Here is a 5,917-nt window from a genome sequence, read left to right as displayed (position 1 = left end):
CATCTCTCTATTAGTGCATGTAAAGGACCTGAGCATGTGTGTGTGTATTCAGGCCTGTGTATAATAACAACAGAGTGTAAATTGTAATTTCCCCACTGGGGATCAATAAAGAGTATACATATTAGAAATGCTGACAATCTGAGAACAGATTCTTATTTCTTGTAAATTTTGTTTCTTTTGCAGGAATAATCCATGAAAAGTTAAAGAAAAGAATCCGTTATCTCTGCGATGTCCTCACTCTGTGAAGGGAGTCGTGACGTGGAGCAGAGAGAGGAATGGAGACACAGTTAACATACTGACAGTTAAAGGTGGCAGACTCATAAAACACATTGATAACCAGGGCAGACGATATCGTTTATTAGTTGATAAGTCACTGTACTTTCTAAATCCTGTAATCGCAGACTCTGGAAGATACTTCTGTAACAATGAAGCAGCTGCAGATCTGACGGTGATCCCATCAGGTAACATCAAACTCCAATAAAATCGTTCTGCTTTCTGTTTCTCTTCCCGTTTTTCAGAATCATGTCTCAAAGCTAAATGTTTAATAAAAACAATAGAGTTTGATTAAAAGAATATGTTTTGGCACAATAATGAAATTATACATTTCAAATGTAAATGGCAACTATTTTGTAAAGTATAATATAATCATTATTTATGTCTGAACAAGGATTTAAAATCAAGTCTTAAATTCATGGCACTGTGATTGGCAGGAATATTTACTTCCTGTATTTAAAGAGCTTTTTGGTGCAGCCTACATCTGCACTTCGGCGTTTAAATTTTTCGTTACAATTATAAAGATTTTAATGTACGCAACTAACTACGAAAACACATTATGTATTATTTTCCTTTAGTTGCCTGTCAGTGGTTACATATAACCTTTCCCCTTCTAGTTATTCAAAACTTCCGTCAAAACACAGGCACCCAGATGATACGTTCAGGATTAATTGTAAATCATACTATGTCACAAAAAAAAATACTTGTAACCGTAATACTGCTTTTTCTGCCACAAGGAATCATTTTGTGATTAATTACATGCCACTTTGCAACACAGCAATACAGCAGAGAGCTTATTTATTGATACATATCAATATCGATCCAGCTTAACATTACTACAATGTGCTGGTTGACAAGTAGCTAACGTTAATGCTAATGCTTGGTGGGTAACATTATGAGGTTACAACATCAATAAACTGAATGCATACTAATCAGCGATGATGTTTAACAATAAAAACTACAACTGCCATAATTCCATGCACCTTCCCAATGTCATCAAAAGTCCGTGTTTACAATCCATTGTTTTGGTCAAGAGACCCCTAGCCCCCTAATAGACCCCTAATTATAATTGTAACAACATGGTGAAAGGGTCATCTTGTTCTTGTGTAGTCACATTTGGAAAGATCTCTCCTCTAAAACCTCATAAACATGGAGCATATTTTAAGTGAAAATAACCCTAAAACTCTTCAAATGGCCTCTGACTTTATACTGAACATGTGTAATACATTTATGACGGTTCATTATAAACATGAATCAATGCTTGTACTGACTCAGTAGGTTTGTTGTGTTCAGGAACAACTCTAGTCCCTGCTCCAGAGAGGACCAGCATCACTCTGACATGTCCTCATGATGTCGGAGCATCACATGTTCCAACATGGAGCAGAGACTCTGGTGGAAAACCACTAAGAAGGTTTGATGTTTCCCCTGTCGACCAGACGTTGACTATAACAGACGTGCAGCCTGGTGACTCTGGACTTTACTACTGTGATGGAAAACCAGCTGTTTATCTGAACGTGATCAAAGGTCACGTGATCGAAGGTAAGAGACAGGAAATCAGAGAGAAACACAGAAATATGGCGGAAGTAAACACATAATAAACAAACCAGATATGATGTATCATTCAGTGAGCTTTAGAGCTGCTAGTAAGAGATTTTTGTTACTTTTGGACAGAGCCAGGCTAGCTGTTCCCCTCTGTTTCCAGTCTATATGCTAAGCTAAGCTAACAGGCTGGGGCTTCATATTTGCCGTACAGACATGGCAGTGGTGTCTATCGTCTCTATTCCTTTATATAGAAACTGGTGGAAAAAGAACCTGAGGTTTCTGCCTTCACACAAAACTTTGAGGTTAATGGTATTTTAAAACATGACACTCTGCAAAATGACCGACCACAGAAACGTCACAGCCTGTCAACCATTTCAAACAGCGTCTATGATCTGTAATAAAGTATGTCCATGCCATGTATGATCTTATCTTCTCTTTCATGCTCTGAAGGTAACAAGGCACCACGCACAACAACCACAACCACAACCACAACAAGACAAACATCAGCAGCACTTCCTCCAACAGCAACAACCCAGACAACAACAACAACCCTGACAACAACAACAACCCTGACAACGGCAACAACCCTGACAACAGCAACAACCCCGACAACAGCAACAACAACAGGAAATACAACAGCTGAAACATCCACCAACGCAGGTAAATGGACAGGACACTTTTTGATTGTTATGTATTTATTATGTTCTCTAGCTTTTCCAACGTTTTAGATACAGATATGTAAATAATAATGGTCAAAAATGAGGCAAAATTGCATTATTGTAAATTGAAAAACATTTTCTTGAGGGAGGGCTCCTAAACCCCCCGCCAAATACATGCACTTAAGTCTTCCACAAACCTAGAGAAAACCCTGGTTTAGAGGGGATGTTAATGTGACCAATGATGGACGCAGCTTTCCTGTATACAGCTGAACTGTAAAGGTTTTTATCTTTCGTGCTGTTCTGACAATCGAAGAAAATAAAAATGACAAAGTTTAATGTCCGAACCAGAAGGAGATATTACTCGCTCTATCTGACTGGCATACACTTTCTCCAGGATGTTCTGACTGTCCCCAAACTCTGTCTTACATATGGAATCAACATTGTCAGTGAAACTCAATCAGTCGTCCAATACGTGTACCTGAGGAGGGTCTGATTCTGAATGGTTCTTGTCTTCCAGAGACTCCTTATCCGTGGCAGATGTGTGTTCGTACGGTGATTGGAATCCTCTATTTAATCATCATGATCAGCATCACCGTCACCACCTGGAGGAAAGGTGAGTACACGTTAATCTCACGTTAATCTTCATCTTCAATGAAGTCGTGTTCAGAAACTAAAAACATTCAATTACGTTTAGTTTTTTTTTATTTTGAAAAAAACTTTGTCATAATATCAGAAATTACTTAAACAGTTCAGGATGTATAACTCCAATGCATAGGCATGATTTACAGGGGGATTGGGGGGGAGGGGGGTTACAACAATAATCAAAACTGGCTAGTGCACCCCCCCCCTACAAAAAAATTATAATTTTCTTTACATAATTACACATAAAAAGACATTTGCAGCATAAATTGTTCCAAAACAGTTCACCAGAATGCAGAAAATTAAGTGTTTCTGTTTGATGCTCAAAATTTCAATTTTGCTCAAAACTGGAAATCTCAAAGCCCCCAATGTTGGACCCAAAGTTACGCCCTTGCTTCAATGTAAAGTGTTTTTTGAACGGCCACATGGGGGAACTGTTGCTGCTATTATCACACATCTTTGTCCCAGTAGTTTTTTGAGATATTCTGCAAGCAAACAAACAAACCAAATTTGGAAGTGATGTATAACCATGAACATGTATGTAATAATTACCATAACCAGGGGCGATTACAGGATTTTTTAAGTGGGGTGGCACAGGGGGCATCAATAATCAGTAAGGAGGGCCAAGAGGAGGGGCATTTTATCAGAATACAGCATAGAAAACCTGCTTAGTAATATAGGAAAGAAAATATTGGATAGGATAGAACAACATAATGTAATTCTTCTAAATATAACATCACATTCATTATTACATTAGTTGGTCATGTGACAAGGGCTGGGAAGATTGGCAGAACAGGCAGCCAAGTGACAGAACTCTGATCCAATGGAAGTCTCAATTGTCAGATTGACAGCACTCTAGCCCAATGGATTGATGGGGGGGGAGGGGGGCAATCATATTTCAGGGGGGGGTTAGTGCCACCCCATGTCCCCCTTCTTGCCCCACCCCCTGCCATAAATGCTGTTTTACATGTTGACATTGACTGAAAAGTTGCATGAAAACATCATGTCCATGTTTATTTTCTCTCTTTTGCAGCTCGACAAACAGAAGCGACACACAGCAGAAACAGGAAGTGATGTCTGATCCTCCATCACGCAGCAACAAGAGCATCTAAAAACTATCAGCAAGTAAAACAAGACAACACAAGGGAGAACAGGAAACCTTCAAGATAAAACAGGAAGTGGAAAATAAAACAGAAAATGTAATACGAACTCAAAACAACAACTTGACAAAGGGACGAAACATGATACAGACTATATATTCTTCGCATTTCTGCACTCAACCCATTCAGCCTCTTTTAATACAGTTAATATGTATATTATTTATTTCATATTAATGTTTAATATGTTTTTTTGTTTGTGTATGTACAGTATGCACCATTCACCAAGGCAAATTCCACATTAATGTACTTATTGTGACAATAAAACCTTTTCTAATTTATCTTTTGTTACCTCTGTCAATGAGCACTGAGCTTTCGTTCCGCTGCTGTGATAAGGAAATATTTTAATAAAATAAGTTCAGAGGATTCTGCAGAGTTGTACGAGTACATTTCAGTAATGACATTTTTATTTGCGCGGTAGCTCATTTCTCACAATGCTCTTCACCAAATGATTTCCACATGTGCTATTTATAATCTTGAGAACTTGTGTTCATCATCATCAGTGTTCATCGATCATAATGGGAAGTGCGTGCATGAAGTGTTTTCTTTTTCTATCGCGAAACAACGTCCCATTTTACTACACAGTTCCTGTTCTCAACTTAAATAGAAGATGATCAGACGTTATTCTGTGCACCGAGTCATTTCAGTCTGTAGAAAGATGAGGGTGAATATCCACAGCTGCCTGTTGGCCTTTGTTCTGGGCTGTAACGTCACTGCAGGTAAGAACTTCAATCAGTTATTCTTCACCTTATTGGTGACATTTTCTTCTGCTAAACTGGAATTTCATATAACTTATTATACCCTTTAAACTCAACAGGACTGATCTCGATTTACACATGAAAAATAACGTTTATAGTGTTATTCTCAATCGCTTTGACACAATCGTCGAATGACTTTAAACTCTGTCAAACTATATGACTATTTACGTTCATGAACATTAGGTCAGTTGTTCACAGTCACTGATCATTACATGAAAATGCACAGAGTAAGCCTTGCAGATCAAAAAGGTTTGCATTCATTTGCTATTGAATCATATTACTCTCAAATGCAGTTAGACACATCATTGTGTGAATCCCTACATGATTAAAAGGGCAACAATCGCAATAACCTGTCACACAGATACATGATAGTTATGTGGTATTGTTGTAAAAGTTGTCGGATGGATAGACGTAGGCTAGATTGGGGAACAATTTAATTTCCTCCCAATTTAGATAAATCAAATGCAAATACTGTCAAATTCAGCTGACAGGTGAAACTCATCCTGTTATCAATCAGTTCTCAAACACAATTTACTGTATACTGCAAGAGTAAGACTGAATTTTACAGGAATAATGAGCATGCAAGAGACAGACAGGGGCAAGAGCCTGCCCGTGCAGAAGGAAGGGGCATAAGAGAGGGGGTGGTATGGTGACGGGGAGAGGGAGAGGGAGAGGGAGAGGGGGAGGGAGACACAGAGGACAAGTAAGAGCCAGAGAAAGGCACAGAGAATAACAAACAATTATAGACCATGTAATCAACTACGGCCTAAGTATGACAGAGGCTGGTCGGAGAGTGCAGCCTATTTTCTTTCACATATGGTACAGTAGTTCCTGGTCATTTTGCTGTTGTATCTTTTTGTTCTTTAGAGGCTTTCTACATGTATCCACA

At 38.6% G+C, this 5,917-nt stretch overlaps 2 long non-coding RNA genes across 2 annotated transcripts; both read left to right on the top strand.

Moving 5' to 3' along the window:
- The first annotated feature begins 398 nt into the window (after positions 1 to 398).
- Positions 399 to 2,334, top strand: LOC120571560. The gene is made up of 3 exons (XR_005641243.1): positions 399 to 461; positions 1,567 to 1,812; positions 2,266 to 2,334. It is a non-coding gene; the product is annotated as an uncharacterized LOC120571560 (long non-coding RNA).
- A 74-nt stretch (positions 2,335 to 2,408) lies between these two features.
- Positions 2,409 to 4,392, top strand: LOC120571559. The gene is made up of 3 exons (XR_005641242.1): positions 2,409 to 2,475; positions 2,992 to 3,087; positions 4,147 to 4,392. It is a non-coding gene; the product is annotated as an uncharacterized LOC120571559 (long non-coding RNA).
- The last annotated feature ends 1,525 nt before the right edge of the window (positions 4,393 to 5,917 follow it).

This window comes from Perca fluviatilis, chromosome 13, assembly GCF_010015445.1.
Source record: "Perca fluviatilis chromosome 13, GENO_Pfluv_1.0, whole genome shotgun sequence".
Taxonomy (NCBI): domain Eukaryota; kingdom Metazoa; phylum Chordata; class Actinopteri; order Perciformes; family Percidae; genus Perca; species Perca fluviatilis.
Note: the sequence above shows the minus strand (reverse complement) of the source record. Positions and strands in the feature narration are given on the sequence as shown.